The sequence below is a fragment of the Salmo salar genome, chromosome 18 (assembly GCF_965601325.2).
Source record: "Salmo salar chromosome 18, fSalSal1, whole genome shotgun sequence".
Lineage (NCBI taxonomy): Eukaryota > Metazoa > Chordata > Actinopteri > Salmoniformes > Salmonidae > Salmo > Salmo salar.
The window spans coordinates 54,277,702-54,297,182 of NC_138308.1; the positions used below are offsets into that span (position 1 = coordinate 54,277,702).

Sequence of the window (19,481 nt, forward strand, 5' to 3'; positions counted from 1 at the left end):
TAGTAGATCCAGCTATATAACACTGACTAGTAGGTCTAGCTATATAACACTGTCTAGTAGGTCCAGCTATATAACACTGTCTAGTAGGTCCAGCTATATAACACTGTCTAGTAGGTCCAGCTATATAACACTGTCTAGTAGATCCAGCTATATAACACTGTCTAGTAGGTCCAGCTATATAACACTGTCTAGTAGGTCCAGCTATATAACACTGTCTAGTAGGTCCAGTAGATACAGCTATATAACACTGTCTAGTAGGTCCAGCTATATAACACTGTCTAGTAGATCCAGCTATATAACACTGACTAGTAGATCCAGCTATATAACACTGTCTAGTAGATCCAGCTATATAACACTGTCTAGTATATCCAGCTATATAACACTGTCCAGTAGATCCAGCTATATAACACTGTCTAGTAGGTCCAGTAGATACAGCTATATGACACTGTCTAGTAGGTCCAGCTATATAACACTGTCTAGTAGATCCAGCTATATAACACTGCCCAGTAGATCCAGCTATATAACACTGTTTAGTAGATCTAGTACATCCAGCTATATAACACTGCCCAGTCGATCCAGCTATATAACACTGTCCAGTTGGTCCAGTAGATCCAGTTATATAACACTGTCTAGTAGATCCAGCTATATAACACTGTCTAGTAAGTCCAGCTATATAACACTGTCTAGTAGGTCCAGCTATATAACACTGTCTAGTAGGTCCAGCTATATAACACTGTCTAGTAGGTCCAGCTATATAACACTGTCTAGTAGGTCCAGCTATATAACACTTTCCAGTAGATCCAGCGATATAACACTGTCTAGTAGATCCAGCTATATAACACTGTCTAGTAGGTCCAGCTATATAACACTGTCTAGTACATCCAGCTATATTACACTGCCCGGTAGATCCAGCTATATAACACTGTCCAGTTGGTCCAGTAGATCCAGCTATATAACACTGTCTAGTAGGCCCAGTAGATCCAGTTATATAACACTGTCCAGTAGATCCAGCTATATAACACTGTCCAGTAGATCCAGCTATATAACACTGTCTAGTAGGTCTAGCTATATAACACTGTCTAGTAGGTCCAGCTATATAACACTGTCTAGTAGGTCCAGCTATATAACACTGTCTAGGAGGTCCAGCTATATAACACCGTCTAGGAGATCCAGCTATATAACACCGTCTAGGAGATCAAGCTATATAACATTGTCTAGTAGATCCAGCTATATAACACTGTCTAGTAGGTCCAGCTATATAACACTGTCTAGTAGGTCCAGCTATATAACACTGTCTAGTAGGTCCAGCTATATAACACTGTCTAGTAGGTCCAGCTATATAACACTGTCTAGTACATCCAGCTATATAACACAGTTTAATAGATCTAGTAGGTCCAGCTATATAACACTGTCCAGTTGGTCCAGTAGATCCAGCTATATAACACTATCTAGTAGGCCCAGTAGATCCAGTTATATAACACTGTCCAGTAGATCCAGCTATATAACACTGTCCAGTAGATCCAGCTATATAACACTGTCTAGTAGGTCTAGCTATATAACACTGTCTAGTAGGTCCAGCTATATAACACTGTCTAGTAGGTCCAGCTATATAACACTGTCTAGTAGATCCAGCTATATAACACTGTCTAGTAGATCCAGCTATATAACACTGTCTAGTAGGTCCAGCTATATAACACTGTCTAGGAGGTCCAGCTATATAACACTGTCTAGGAGGTCCAGCTATATAACACTGTCTAGGAGGTCCAGCTATATAACACTGTCTAGGAGGTCCAGCTATATAACACTGTCTAGGAGATCCAGCTATATAACACTGTCTAGGAGATCCAGCTATATAACACTGTCTATTAGATCCAACTATATAACACTGTCCAGTAGATCCAGCTATATAACACTGTCTAGTAGGTCCAGTAGATACAGCTATATAACACTGTCTAGTAGGTCCAGCTATATAACACTGTCTAGTACATCCAGCTATATAACACTGTTTAGTAGATCCAGCTATATAACACTGTCTAGTAGGTCCAGCTATATAACACTGTCTAGTAGATCCAGCTATATAACACTGTCTAGTAGGTCCAGCTATATAACACTGTCTAGTAGGTCCAGCTATATAACACTGTCTAGTAGGTCCAGCTATATAACACTGTCTAGTAGGTCCAGCTATATAACACTGTCTAGTAGGTCCAGCTATATAACACTGTCTAGTAAGTCCAGCTATATAACACTGTCTAGTAGGTCCAGCTATATAACACTTTCCAGTAGATCCAGCGATATAACACTGTCTAGTAGATCCAGCGATATAACACTGTCTAGTAGATCCAGCTATATAACACTGTCTAGTAGGTCCAGCTATATAACACTGTCTAGTACGTCCAGCTATATAACACTGCCCGGTAGATCCAGCTATATAACACTGTCCAGTTGGTCCAGTAGATCCAGCTATATAACACTATCTAGTAGGCCCAGTAGATCCAGCTATATAACACTATCTAGTAGGCCCAGTAGATCCAGCTATATAACACTGTCCAGTAGATCCAGCTATATAACACTGTCTAGTAGGTCTAGCTATATAACACTGTCTAGTAGGTCCAGCTATATAACACTGTCTAGTAGGTCCAGCTATATAACACTGTCTCGTAGATCCAGCTATATAACACTGTCTAGTAGATCCAGCTATATAACACTGTCTAGTAGATCCAGCTATATAACACTGTCTAGTAGGTCCAGCTATATAACACTGTCTAGTAGGTCCAGCTATATAACACTGTCTAGGAGGTCCAGCTATATAACACTGTCTAGGAGGTCCAGCTATATAACACTGTCTAGGAGGTCCAGCTATATAACACTGTCTAGGAGGTCCAGCTATATAACACTGTCTAGGAGGTCCAGCTATATAACACTGTCTAGGAGATCCAGCTATATAACACTGTCTAGGAGATCCAGCTATATAACACTGTCTATTAGATCCAACTATATAACACTGTCCAGTAGATCCAGCTATATAACACTGTCTACTAGGTCCAGTAGATACAGCTATATAACACTGTCTAGTAGATCCAGCTATATAACACTGTCTAGTAGGTCCAGCTATATAACACTGTCTAGTAGGTCCAGCTATATAACACTGTCTAGTAGGTCCAGCTATATAACACTGTCTATTAGATCCAGCTATATAACACTGTCTATTAGATCCAGCTATATAACACTGTCTAGTAGATCCAGCTATATAACACTGTCTAGTAGGTCCAGCTATATAACACTGTCTAGTAGGTCCAGCTATATAACACTGTCTAGTAGGTCCAGCTATATAACACTGTCTAGTAGGTCCAGCTATATAACACTGTCTAGGAGGTCCAGCTATATAACACCGTCTAGGAGGTCCAGCTATATAACACCGTCTAGGAGGTCCAGCTATATAACACCGTCTAGGAGATCCAGCTATATAACATTGTCTAGTAGATCCAGCTATATAACACTGTCTAGTAGATCCAGCTATATAACACTGTCTAGTAGATCCAGCTATATAACACTGTCTAGTAGATCCAGCTATATAACACTGACTAGTAGGTCTAGCTATATAACACTGTCTAGTAGGTCCAGCTATATAACACTGTCTAGTAGGTCCAGCTATATAACACTGTCTAGTAGGTCCAGCTATATAACACTGTCTAGTAGATCCAGCTATATAACACTGTCTAGTAGGTCCAGCTATATAACACTGTCTAGTAGGTCCAGCTATATAACACTGTCTAGTAGGTCCAGTAGATACAGCTATATAACACTGTCTAGTAGGTCCAGCTATATAACACTGTCTAGTAGATCCAGCTATATAACACTGACTAGTAGATCCAGCTATATAACACTGTCTAGTAGATCCAGCTATATAACACTGTCTAGTATATCCAGCTATATAACACTGTCCAGTAGATCCAGCTATATAACACTGTCTAGTAGGTCCAGTAGATACAGCTATATGACACTGTCTAGTAGGTCCAGCTATATAACACTGTCTAGTAGATCCAGCTATATAACACTGCCCAGTAGATCCAGCTATATAACACTGTTTAGTAGATCTAGTACATCCAGCTATATAACACTGCCCAGTCGATCCAGCTATATAACACTGTCCAGTTGGTCCAGTAGATCCAGTTATATAACACTGTCTAGTAGATCCAGCTATATAACACTGTCTAGTAAGTCCAGCTATATAACACTGTCTAGTAGGTCCAGCTATATAACACTGTCTAGTAGGTCCAGCTATATAACACTGTCTAGTAGGTCCAGCTATATAACACTGTCTAGTAGGTCCAGCTATATAACACTTTCCAGTAGATCCAGCGATATAACACTGTCTAGTAGATCCAGCTATATAACACTGTCTAGTAGGTCCAGCTATATAACACTGTCTAGTACATCCAGCTATATTACACTGCCCGGTAGATCCAGCTATATAACACTGTCCAGTTGGTCCAGTAGATCCAGCTATATAACACTGTCTAGTAGGCCCAGTAGATCCAGTTATATAACACTGTCCAGTAGATCCAGCTATATAACACTGTCCAGTAGATCCAGCTATATAACACTGTCTAGTAGGTCTAGCTATATAACACTGTCTAGTAGGTCCAGCTATATAACACTGTCTAGTAGGTCCAGCTATATAACACTGTCTAGGAGGTCCAGCTATATAACACCGTCTAGGAGATCCAGCTATATAACACCGTCTAGGAGATCAAGCTATATAACATTGTCTAGTAGATCCAGCTATATAACACTGTCTAGTAGGTCCAGCTATATAACACTGTCTAGTAGGTCCAGCTATATAACACTGTTTAGTAGGTCCAGCTATATAACACTGTCTAGTAGGTCCAGCTATATAACACTGTCTAGTACATCCAGCTATATAACACAGTTTAATAGATCTAGTAGGTCCAGCTATATAACACTGTCCAGTTGGTCCAGTAGATCCAGCTATATAACACTATCTAGTAGGCCCAGTAGATCCAGTTATATAACACTGTCCAGTAGATCCAGCTATATAACACTGTCCAGTAGATCCAGCTATATAACACTGTCTAGTAGGTCTAGCTATATAACACTGTCTAGTAGGTCCAGCTATATAACACTGTCTAGTAGGTCCAGCTATATAACACTGTCTAGTAGATCCAGCTATATAACACTGTCTAGTAGATCCAGCTATATAACACTGTCTAGTAGGTCCAGCTATATAACACTGTCTAGGAGGTCCAGCTATATAACACTGTCTAGGAGGTCCAGCTATATAACACTGTCTAGGAGGTCCAGCTATATAACACTGTCTAGGAGGTCCAGCTATATAACACTGTCTAGGAGATCCAGCTATATAACACTGTCTAGGAGATCCAGCTATATAACACTGTCTATTAGATCCAACTATATAACACTGTCCAGTAGATCCAGCTATATAACACTGTCTAGTAGGTCCAGTAGATACAGCTATATAACACTGTCTAGTAGGTCCAGCTATATAACACTGTCTAGTACATCCAGCTATATAACACTGTCTAGTACATCCAGCTATTTAACACTGTTTAGTAGATCTAGTAGATCCAGCTATATAACACTGTCTAGGAGATCCAGCTATATAACACTGTCTAGGAGATCCAGCTATATAACACTGTCTATTAGATCCAACTATATAACACTGTCCAGTAGATCCAGCTATATAACACTGTCTAGTAGGTCCAGTAGATACAGCTATATAACACTGTCTAGTAGGTCCAGCTATATAACACTGTCTAGTACATCCAGCTATATAACACTGTTTAGTAGATCTAGTAGATCCAGCTATATAACACTGTCTAGTAGGTCCAGCTATATAACACTGTCTAGTACATCCAGCTATATAACACTGCCCGGTAGATCCAGCTATATAACACTGTCCAGTTGGTCCAGTAGATCCAGCTATATAACACTATCTAGTAGGCCCAGTAGATCCAGTTATATAACACTGTCCAGTAGATCCAGCTATATAACACTGTCCAGTAGATCCAGCTATATAACACTGTCTAGTAGGTCTAGCTATATAACACTGTCCAGTAGGTCCAGTAGATCCAGCTATATAACACTGTCCAGTAGATCCAGCTATATAACACTGTTTAGTAGATCTAGTAGATCCAGCAATATAACACTTTCTAGTAGATCCAGCTATATAACACTGTCTAGTAGATCCAGCTATATAACACTGTCTAGTAGATCCAGCTATATAACACTGTCTAGTAGATCCAGCTATATATCACTGTCTAGTAGATCCAGCTATATAACACTGTCTAGTAGATCCAGCTATATAACACTGTCTAGTAGATCCAGCTATATAACACTGTCTAGTAGATCCAGCTATATAACACTGTCTAGTAGGTCTAGCTATATAACACTGTCTAGTAGGTCCAGCTATATAACACTGTCTAGTAGGTCCAGCTATATAACACTGTCTAGTAGGTCCAGCTATATAACACTGTCTATTAGATCCAGCTATATAACACTGTCTAGTAGATCCAGCTATATAACACTGTCCAGTAGATCCAGTAGATCCAGCTATATAACACTGTCTAGTAGATCCAGCTATATAACACTGTCTAGTAGATCCAGCTATATAACACTGTCTAGTAGATCCAGCTATATAACACTGTCTAGTAGGTCCAGCTATATAACACTGTCTAGTAGGTCCAGCTATATAACACTGTCTAGTAGGTCCAGCTATATAACACTGTCTAGTAGGTCCAGCTATATAACACTGTCTAGTAGGTCCAGCTATATAACACTGTCTAGTAGGTCCAGCTATATAACACTGTCTAGTAGGTCCAGCTATATAACACTGTCTAGTAAGTCCAGCTATATAACACTGTCTAGTAGGTCCAGCTATATAACACTTTCCAGTAGATCCAGCGATTTAACACTGTCTAGTAGATCCAGCTATATAACACTGTCTAGTAGGTCCAGCTATATAACACTGTCTAGTACATCCAGCTATATAACACTGCCCGGTAGATCCAGCTATATAACACTGTCCAGTTGGTCCAGTAGATCCAGCTATATAACACTATCTAGTAGGCCCAGTAGATCCAGTTATATAACACTGTCCAGTAGATCCAGCTATATAACACTGTCCAGTAGATCCAGCTATATAACACTGTCTAGTAGGTCCAGCTATATAACACTGTCTAGGAGGTCCAGCTATATAACACTGTCTAGGAGGTCCAGCTATATAACACTGTCTAGGAGGTCCAGCTATATAACACTGTCTAGGAGGTCCAGCTATATAACACTGTCTAGGAGGTCCAGCTATATAACACTGTCTAGGAGATCCAGCTATATAACACTGTCTAGGAGATCCAGCTATATAACACTGTCTAGTAGGTCCAGCTATATAACACTGTCTAGTAGGTCCAGCTATATAACACTGTCTAGTAGGTCCAGCTATATAACACTGTCTATTAGATCCAGCTATATAACACTGTCTAGTAGATCCAGCTATATAACACTGTCCAGTAGATCCAGTAGATCCAGCTATATAACACTGTCTAGTAGATCCAGCTATATAACACTGTCTATTAGATCCAGCTATATAACACTGTCTAGTAGATCCAGCTATATAACACTGTCTAGTAGATCCAGCTATATAACACTGTCTAGTAGGTCCAGCTATATAACACTGTCTAGTAGGTCCAGCTATATAACACTGTCTAGTAGGTCCAGCTATATAACACTGTCTAGTAGGTCCAGCTATATAACACTGTCTAGTAGGTCCAGCTATATAACACTTTCCAGTAGATCCAGCGATATAACACTGTCTAGTAGATCCAGCTATATAACACTGTCTAGTAGGTCCAGCTATATAACACTGTCTAGTACATCCAGCTATATAACACTGCCCGGTAGATCCAGCTATATAACACTGTCCAGTTGGTCCAGTAGATCCAGCTATATAACACTATCTAGTAGGCCCAGTAGATCCAGTTATATAACACTGTCCAGTAGATCCAGCTATATAACACTGTCCAGTAGATCCAGCTATATAACACTGTCTAGTAGATCCAGCTATATAACACTGTCTAGTAGGTCCAGCTATATAACACTGTCTAGTAGGTCCAGCTATATAACACTGTCTAGTAGATCCAGCTATATAACACTGTCTAGTAGATCCAGCTATATAACACTGTCTAGTAGATCCAGCTATATAACACTGTCTAGTAGGTCCAGCTATATAACACTGTCTAGGAGGTCCAGCTATATAACACTGTCTAGGAGGTCCAGCTATATAACACTGTCTAGGAGGTCCAGCTATATAACACTGTCTAGGAGGTCCAGCTATATAACACTGTCTAGGAGGTCCAGCTATATAACACTGTCTAGGAGGTCGAGCTATATAACACTGTCTAGGAGATCCAGCTATATAACACTGTCTAGGAGATCCAGCTATATAACACTGTCTATTAGATCCAACTATATAACACTGTCCAGTAGATCCAGCTATATAACACTGTCTAGTAGGTCCAGTAGATACAGCTATATAACACTGTCTAGTAGGTCCAGCTATATAACACTGTCTAGTACATCCAGCTATATAACACTGTTTAGTAGATCTAGTAGATCCAGCTATATAACACTGTCTAGGAGATCCAGCTATATAACACTGTCTAGGAGATCCAGCTATATAACACTGTCTATTAGATCCAACTATATAACACTGTCCAGTAGATCCAGCTATATAACACTGTCTAGTAGGTCCAGTAGATACAGCTGTATAACACTGTCTAGTAGGTCCAGCTATATAACACTGTCTAGTACATCCAGCTATATAACACTGTTTAGTAGATCTAGTAGATCCAGCTATATAACACTGTCTAGTAGATCCAGCTATATAACACTGTCTAGTAGATCCAGCTATATAACACTGTCTAGTAGATCCAGCTATATAACACTGTCTAGTAGATCCAGCTATATAACACTGTCTAGTAGGTCCAGCTATATAACACTGTCTAGTAGGTCCAGCTATATAACACTGTCTAGTAGGTCCAGCTATATAACACTGTCTAGTAGGTCCAGCTATATAACACTGTCTAGTAGGTCCAGCTATATAACACTGTCTAGTAAGTCCAGCTATATAACACTGTCTAGTAGGTCCAGCTATATAACACTTTCCAGTAGATCCAGCGATATAACACTGTCTAGTAGATCCAGCGATATAACACTGTCTAGTAGATCCAGCTATATAACACTGTCTAGTAGGTCCAGCTATATAACACTGTCTAGTACGTCCAGCTATATAACACTGCCCGGTAGATCCAGCTATATAACACTGTCCAGTTGGTCCAGTAGATCCAGCTATATAACACTATCTAGTAGGCCCAGTAGATCCAGCTATATAACACTATCTAGTAGGCCCAGTAGATCCAGTTATATAACACTGTCCAGTAGATCCAGCTATATAACACTGTCTAGTAGGTCTAGCTATATAACACTGTCTAGTAGGTCCAGCTATATAACACTGTCTAGTAGGTCCAGCTATATAACACTGTCTCGTAGATCCAGCTATATAACACTGTCTAGTAGATCCAGCTATATAACACTGTCTAGTAGATCCAGCTATATAACACTGTCTAGTAGGTCCAGCTATATAACACTGTCTAGGAGGTCCAGCTATATAACACTGTCTAGGAGGTCCAGCTATATAACACTGTCTAGGAGGTCCAGCTATATAACACTGTCTAGGAGGTCCAGCTATATAACACTGTCTAGGAGGTCCAGCTATATAACACTGTCTAGGAGATCCAGCTATATAACACTGTCTAGGAGATCCAGCTATATAACACTGTCTATTAGATCCAACTATATAACACTGTCCAGTAGATCCAGCTATATAACACTGTCTACTAGGTCCAGTAGATACAGCTATATAACACTGTCTAGTAGGTCCAGCTATATAACACTGTCTAGTAGATCCAGCTATATAACACTGTCTAGTAGATCCAGCTATATAACACTGTCTAGTAGATCCAGCTATATAACACTGTCTAGTAGGTCTAGCTATATAACACTGTCTAGTAGGTCTAGCTATATAACACTGTCTAGTAGGTCCAGCTATATGACACTGTCTAGTAGGTCCAGCTATATGACACTGTCTAGTAGGTCCAGCTATATAACACTGTCTAGTAGGTTCAGCTATATAACACTGTCTAGTAGGTCCAGCTATATAACACTGTCTAGTAGGTCCAGCTATATAACACTGTCTAGTAGGTCCAGCTATATAACACTGTCTATTAGATCCAGCTATATAACACTGTCTATTAGATCCAGCTATATAACACTGTCTAGTAGATCCAGCTATATAACACTGTCTAGTAGGTCCAGCTATATAACACTGTCTAGTAGGTCCAGCTATATAACACTGTCTAGTAGGTCCAGCTATATAACACTGTCTAGTAGGTCCAGCTATATAACACTGTCTAGGAGGTCCAGCTATATAACACCGTCTAGGAGGTCCAGCTATATAACACCGTCTAGGAGGTCCAGCTATATAACACCGTCTAGGAGATCCAGCTATATAACATTGTCTAGTAGATCCAGCTATATAACACTGTCTAGTAGATCCAGCTATATAACACTGTCTAGTAGATCCAGCTATATAACACTGTCTAGTAGATCCAGCTATATAACACTGACTAGTAGGTCTAGCTATATAACACTGTCTAGTAGGTCCAGCTATATAACACTGTCTAGTAGGTCCAGCTATATAACACTGTCTAGTAGGTCCAGCTATATAACACTGTCTAGTAGATCCAGCTATATAACACTGTCTAGTAGGTCCAGCTATATAACACTGTCTAGTAGGTCCAGCTATATAACACTGTCTAGTAGGTCCAGTAGATACAGCTATATAACACTGTCTAGTAGGTCCAGCTATATAACACTGTCTAGTAGATCCAGCTATATAACACTGACTAGTAGATCCAGCTATATAACACTGTCTAGTAGATCCAGCTATATAACACTGTCTAGTATATCCAGCTATATAACACTGTCCAGTAGATCCAGCTATATAACACTGTCTAGTAGGTCCAGTAGATACAGCTATATGACACTGTCTAGTAGGTCCAGCTATATAACACTGTCTAGTAGATCCAGCTATATAACACTGCCCAGTAGATCCAGCTATATAACACTGTTTAGTAGATCTAGTACATCCAGCTATATAACACTGCCCAGTCGATCCAGCTATATAACACTGTCCAGTTGGTCCAGTAGATCCAGTTATATAACACTGTCTAGTAGATCCAGCTATATAACACTGTCTAGTAAGTCCAGCTATATAACACTGTCTAGTAGGTCCAGCTATATAACACTGTCTAGTAGGTCCAGCTATATAACACTGTCTAGTAGGTCCAGCTATATAACACTGTCTAGTAGGTCCAGCTATATAACACTTTCCAGTAGATCCAGCGATATAACACTGTCTAGTAGATCCAGCTATATAACACTGTCTAGTAGGTCCAGCTATATAACACTGTCTAGTACATCCAGCTATATTACACTGCCCGGTAGATCCAGCTATATAACACTGTCCAGTTGGTCCAGTAGATCCAGCTATATAACACTGTCTAGTAGGCCCAGTAGATCCAGTTATATAACACTGTCCAGTAGATCCAGCTATATAACACTGTCCAGTAGATCCAGCTATATAACACTGTCTAGTAGGTCTAGCTATATAACACTGTCTAGTAGGTCCAGCTATATAACACTGTCTAGTAGGTCCAGCTATATAACACTGTCTAGGAGGTCCAGCTATATAACACCGTCTAGGAGATCCAGCTATATAACACCGTCTAGGAGATCAAGCTATATAACATTGTCTAGTAGATCCAGCTATATAACACTGTCTAGTAGGTCCAGCTATATAACACTGTCTAGTAGGTCCAGCTATATAACACTGTCTAGTAGGTCCAGCTATATAACACTGTCTAGTAGGTCCAGCTATATAACACTGTCTAGTACATCCAGCTATATAACACAGTTTAATAGATCTAGTAGGTCCAGCTATATAACACTGTCCAGTTGGTCCAGTAGATCCAGCTATATAACACTATCTAGTAGGCCCAGTAGATCCAGTTATATAACACTGTCCAGTAGATCCAGCTATATAACACTGTCCAGTAGATCCAGCTATATAACACTGTCTAGTAGGTCTAGCTATATAACACTGTCTAGTAGGTCCAGCTATATAACACTGTCTAGTAGGTCCAGCTATATAACACTGTCTAGTAGATCCAGCTATATAACACTGTCTAGTAGATCCAGCTATATAACACTGTCTAGTAGGTCCAGCTATATAACACTGTCTAGGAGGTCCAGCTATATAACACTGTCTAGGAGGTCCAGCTATATAACACTGTCTAGGAGGTCCAGCTATATAACACTGTCTAGGAGGTCCAGCTATATAACACTGTCTAGGAGATCCAGCTATATAACACTGTCTAGGAGATCCAGCTATATAACACTGTCTATTAGATCCAACTATATAACACTGTCCAGTAGATCCAGCTATATAACACTGTCTAGTAGGTCCAGTAGATACAGCTATATAACACTGTCTAGTAGGTCCAGCTATATAACACTGTCTAGTACATCCAGCTATATAACACTGTCTAGTACATCCAGCTATTTAACACTGTTTAGTAGATCTAGTAGATCCAGCTATATAACACTGTCTAGGAGATCCAGCTATATAACACTGTCTAGGAGATCCAGCTATATAACACTGTCTATTAGATCCAACTATATAACACTGTCCAGTAGATCCAGCTATATAACACTGTCTAGTAGGTCCAGTAGATACAGCTATATAACACTGTCTAGTAGGTCCAGCTATATAACACTGTCTAGTACATCCAGCTATATAACACTGTTTAGTAGATCTAGTAGATCCAGCTATATAACACTGTCTAGTAGGTCCAGCTATATAACACTGTCTAGTACATCCAGCTATATAACACTGCCCGGTAGATCCAGCTATATAACACTGTCCAGTTGGTCCAGTAGATCCAGCTATATAACACTATCTAGTAGGCCCAGTAGATCCAGTTATATAACACTGTCCAGTAGATCCAGCTATATAACACTGTCCAGTAGATCCAGCTATATAACACTGTCTAGTAGGTCTAGCTATATAACACTGTCCAGTAGGTCCAGTAGATCCAGCTATATAACACTGTCCAGTAGATCCAGCTATATAACACTGTTTAGTAGATCTAGTAGATCCAGCAATATAACACTTTCTAGTAGATCCAGCTATATAACACTGTCTAGTAGATCCAGCTATATAACACTGTCTAGTAGATCCAGCTATATAACACTGTCTAGTAGATCCAGCTATATATCACTGTCTAGTAGATCCAGCTATATAACACTGTCTAGTAGATCCAGCTATATAACACTGTCTAGTAGATCCAGCTATATAACACTGTCTAGTAGATCCAGCTATATAACACTGTCTAGTAGGTCTAGCTATATAACACTGTCTAGTAGGTCCAGCTATATAACACTGTCTAGTAGGTCCAGCTATATAACACTGTCTAGTAGGTCCAGCTATATAACACTGTCTATTAGATCCAGCTATATAACACTGTCTAGTAGATCCAGCTATATAACACTGTCCAGTAGATCCAGTAGATCCAGCTATATAACACTGTCTAGTAGATCCAGCTATATAACACTGTCTAGTAGATCCAGCTATATAACACTGTCTAGTAGATCCAGCTATATAACACTGTCTAGTAGGTCCAGCTATATAACACTGTCTAGTAGGTCCAGCTATATAACACTGTCTAGTAGGTCCAGCTATATAACACTGTCTAGTAGGTCCAGCTATATAACACTGTCTAGTAGGTCCAGCTATATAACACTGTCTAGTAGGTCCAGCTATATAACACTGTCTAGTAGGTCCAGCTATATAACACTGTCTAGTAAGTCCAGCTATATAACACTGTCTAGTAGGTCCAGCTATATAACACTTTCCAGTAGATCCAGCGATTTAACACTGTCTAGTAGATCCAGCTATATAACACTGTCTAGTAGGTCCAGCTATATAACACTGTCTAGTACATCCAGCTATATAACACTGCCCGGTAGATCCAGCTATATAACACTGTCCAGTTGGTCCAGTAGATCCAGCTATATAACACTATCTAGTAGGCCCAGTAGATCCAGTTATATAACACTGTCCAGTAGATCCAGCTATATAACACTGTCCAGTAGATCCAGCTATATAACACTGTCTAGTAGGTCTAGCTATATAACACTGTCTAGTAGGTCCAGCTATATAACACTGTCTAGTAGGTCCAGCTATATAACACTGTCTAGTAGATCCAGCTATATAACACTGTCTAGTAGATCCAGCTATATAACACTGTCTAGTAGATCCAGCTATATAACACTGTCTAGTAGGTCCAGCTATATAACACTGTCTAGGAGGTCCAGCTATATAACACTGTCTAGGAGGTCCAGCTATATAACACTGTCTAGGAGGTCCAGCTATATAACACTGTCTAGGAGGTCCAGCTATATAACACTGTCTAGGAGGTCCAGCTATATAACACTGTCTAGGAGATCCAGCTATATAACACTGTCTAGGAGATCCAGCTATATAACACTGTCTAGTAGGTCCAGCTATATAACACTGTCTAGTAGGTCCAGCTATATAACACTGTCTAGTAGGTCCAGCTATATAACACTGTCTATTAGATCCAGCTATATAACACTGTCTAGTAGATCCAGCTATATAACACTGTCCAGTAGATCCAGTAGATCCAGCTATATAACACTGTCTAGTAGATCCAGCTATATAACACTGTCTATTAGATCCAGCTATATAACACTGTCTAGTAGATCCAGCTATATAACACTGTCTAGTAGATCCAGCTATATAACACTGTCTAGTAGGTCCAGCTATATAACACTGTCTAGTAGGTCCAGCTATATAACACTGTCTAGTAGGTCCAGCTATATAACACTGTCTAGTAGGTCCAGCTATATAACACTGTCTAGTAGGTCCAGCTATATAACACTGTCTAGTAGGTCCAGCTATATAACACTTTCCAGTAGATCCAGCGATATAACACTGTCTAGTAGATCCAGCTATATAACACTGTCTAGTAGGTCCAGCTATATAACACTGTCTAGTACATCCAGCTATATAACACTGCCCGGTAGATCCAGCTATATAACACTGTCCAGTTGGTCCAGTAGATCCAGCTATATAACACTATCTAGTAGGCCCAGTAGATCCAGTTATATAACACTGTCCAGTAGATCCAGCTATATAACACTGTCCAGTAGATCCAGCTATATAACACTGTCTAGTAGATCCAGCTATATAACACTGTCTAGTAGGTCCAGCTATATAACACTGTCTAGTAGGTCCAGCTATATAACACTGTCTAGTAGATCCAGCTATATAACACTGTCTAGTAGATCCAGCTATATAACACTGTCTAGTAGATCCAGCTATATAACACTGTCTAGTAGGTCCAGCTATATAACACTGTCTAGGAGGTCCAGCTATATAACACTGTCTAGGAGGTCCAGCTATATAACACTGTCTAGGAGGTCCAGCTATATAACACTGTCTAGGAGGTCCAGCTATATAACACTGTCTAGGAGGTCCAGCTATATAACACTGTCTAGGAGGTCGAGCTATATAACACTGTCTAGGAGATCCAGCTATATAACACTGTCTAGGAGATCCAGCTATATAACACTGTCTATTAGATCCAACTATATAACACTGTCCAGTAGATCCAGCTATATAACACTGTCTAGTAGGTCCAGTAGATACAGCTATATAACACTGTCTAGTAGGTCCAGCTATATAACACTGTCTAGTACATCCAGCTATATAACACTGTTTAGTAGATCTAGTAGATCCAGCTATATAACACTGTCTAGGAGATCCAGCTATATAACACTGTCTAGGAGATCCAGCTATATAACACTGTTTAGTAGATCTAGTAGATCCAGCTATATAACACTGTCTAGTAGATCCAGCTATATAACACTGTCTAGTAGATCCAGCTATATAACACTGTCTAGTAGATCCAGCTATATAACACTGTCTAGTAGATCCAGCTATATAACACTGTCTAGTAGGTCCAGCTATATAACACTGTCTAGTAGGTCCAGCTATATAACACTGTCTAGTAGGTCCAGCTATATAACACTGTCTAGTAGGTCCAGCTATATAACACTGTCTAGTAGGTCCAGCTATATAACACTTTCCAGTAGATCCAGCGATATAACACTGTCTAGTAGATCCAGCTATATAACACTGTCTAGTAGGTCCAGCTATATAACACTGTCTAGTACATCCAGCTATATAACACTGCCCGGTAGATCCAGCTATATAACACTGTCCAGTTGGTCCAGTAGATCCAGCTATATAACACTATCTAGTAGGCCCAGTAGATCCAGTTATATAACACTGTCCAGTAGATCCAGCTATATAACACTGTCCAGTAGATCCAGCTATATAACACTGTCTAGTAGGTCTAGCTATATAACACTGTCTAGTAGGTCCAGCTATATAACACTGTCTAGTAGGTCCAGCTATATAACACTGTCTAGTAGATCCAGCTATATAACACTGTCTAGTAGATCCAGCTATATAACACTGTCTAGTAGATCCAGCTATATAACACTGTCTAGTAGGTCCAGCTATATAACACTGTCTAGGAGGTCCAGCTATATAACACTGTCTAGGAGGTCCAGCTATATAACACTGTCTAGGAGGTCCAGCTATATAACACTGTCTAGGAGGTCCAGCTATATAACACTGTCTAGGAGGTCCAGCTATATAACACTGTCTAGGAGATCCAGCTATATAACACTGTCTAGGAGATCCAGCTATATAACACTGTCTATTAGATCCAACTATATAACACTGTCCAGTAGATCCAGCTATATAACACTGTCTAGTAGGTCCAGTAGATACAGCTATATAACACTGTCTAGTAGGTCCAGCTATATAACACTGTCTAGTACATCCAGCTATATAACACTGTTTAGTAGATCTAGTAGATCCAGCTATATAACACTGTCTAGGAGATCCAGCTATATAACACTGTCTAGGAGATCCAGCTATATAACACTGTCTATTAGATCCAACTATATAACACTGTCCAGTAGATCCAGCTATATAACACTGTCTAGTAGGTCCAGTAGATACAGCTATATAACACTGTCTAGTAGGTCCAGCTATATAACACTGTCTAGTACATCCAGCTATATAACACTGTTTAGTAGATCTAGTAGATCCAGCTATATAACACTGTCTAGTAGATCCAGCTATATAACACTGTCTAGTAGATCCAGCTATATAACACTGTCTAGTAGATCCAGCTATATAACACTGTCTAGTAGATCCAGCTATATAACACTGACTAGTAGGTCTAGCTATATAACACTGTCTAGTAGGTCTAGCTATATAACACTGTCTAGTAGGTCCAGCTATATAACACTGTCTAGTAGGTCCAGCTATATAACACTGTCTAGTAGATCCAGCTATATAACACTGTCCAGTAGATCCAGCTATATAACACTGTCCAGTAGATCCAGCTATATAACACTGTCCAGTAGATCCAGCTATATAACACTGTCCAGTAGGTCCAACTATATAACATTTCCAGTAGATCTAGTAGATCCAGCTATATAACACTGTCTAGTAGATCCAGCTATATAACACTGTCTAGTAGATCCAGCTATATATCACTGTCTAGTAGATCCAGCTATATAACACTGTCTAGTAGGTCCAGCTATATAACGCTGTCTAGTAGGTCCAGCTATATAACACTGTCTAGTAGGTCCAGCTATATAACGCTGTCTAGTAGGTCCAGCTATATAACACTGTCTAGTAAGTCCAGCTATATAACACTGTCTAGTAGGTCCAGCTATATAACACTTTCCAGTAGATCCAGCTATATAACACTGTCTAGTAGATCCAGCTATATAACACTGTCCAGTAGATCCAGCAAATAACACTGTCTAGTAGGTCCAGTAGATACAGCTATATAACACTGTCTAGTAGGTCCAGCTATATAACACTGTCTAGTAGGTCCAGCTATATAACACTGTCTAGTAGGTCCAGCTATATAACACTGTCTAGTAGATCCAGCTATATAACACTGTCCAGTAGATCCAGCTATATAACACTGTCTAGTAGGTCCAGTAGATACAGCTATATGACACTATCTAGTAGGTCCAGCTATATAACACTGCCCAGTAGATCCAGCTATATAACACTGTTTAGTAGATCTAGTACATCCAGCTATATAACACTGCCCAGTAGATCCAGCTATATAAAACTGTCCAGTTGGTCCAGTAGATCCAGCTATATAACACTGTCTAGTAGATCCAGCTATATAACACTGTCTAGTAGATCCAGCTATATATCACTGTCTAGTAGATCCAGCTATATAACACTGTCTAGTAGGTCCAGCTATATAACACTGTCTAGTAGGTCCAGCTATATAACACTGTCTAGTAGGTCCAGCTATATAACACTGTCTAGTAGGTCCAGCTATATAACACTGTCTAGTAGGTCCAGCTATATAACACTGTCTAGTAGGTCCAGCTATATAACACTGTCTAGTAGGTCCAGCTATATAACACTGTCTAGTAGATCCAGCTATATAACACTGTCCAGTAGATCCAGCTATATAACACTGTCTAGTAGGTCTAGCTATATAACACTGTCTAGTAGGTCTAGCTATATAACACTGTCTAGTAGGTCCAGCTATATAACACTGTCTAGTAGGTCCAGCTATATAACACTGTCTAGTAGATCCAGCTATATAACACTGTCTAGTAGATCCAGCTATATAACACTGTCTAGTAGATCCAGCTATATAACACTGTCCAGTAGATCCAGCTATATAACACTGTCTAGTAGGTCCAGTAGATACAGCTATATAACACTGTCTAGTAGGTCCAGCTATATAACACTGTCTAGTACATCCAGCTATATAACACTGTTTAGTAGATCTAGTAGATCCAGCTATATAACACTGTCTAGGAGATCCAGCTATATAACACTGTCTAGGAGATCCAGCTATATAACACTGTCTATTAGATCCAACTATATAACACTGTCCAGTAGATCCAGCTATATAACACTGTTTAGTAGGTCCAGTAGATACAGCTATATAACACTGTCTAGTAGATACAGCTATATAACACTGTCTAGTAGGTCCAGCTATATAACACTGTCTAGTACATCCAGCTATATAACACTGTTTAGTAGATCTAGTAGATCCAGCTATATAACACTGTCTAGTAGGTCCAGCTATATAACACTGTCTAGTACATCCAGCTATATAACACTGCCCGGTAGATCCAGCTATATAACACTGTCCAGTTGGTCCAGTAGATCCAGCTAT

At 39.7% G+C, this 19,481-nt stretch overlaps 1 protein-coding gene across 3 annotated transcripts in view; it reads left to right on the forward strand.

Moving 5' to 3' along the window:
• LOC106592091 (jumonji domain-containing protein 1C) overlaps positions 1–19,481 on the forward strand; it is a 522,458-nt gene that overhangs the window by 483,668 nt on the left and 19,309 nt on the right. The window lies entirely within an intron of this gene.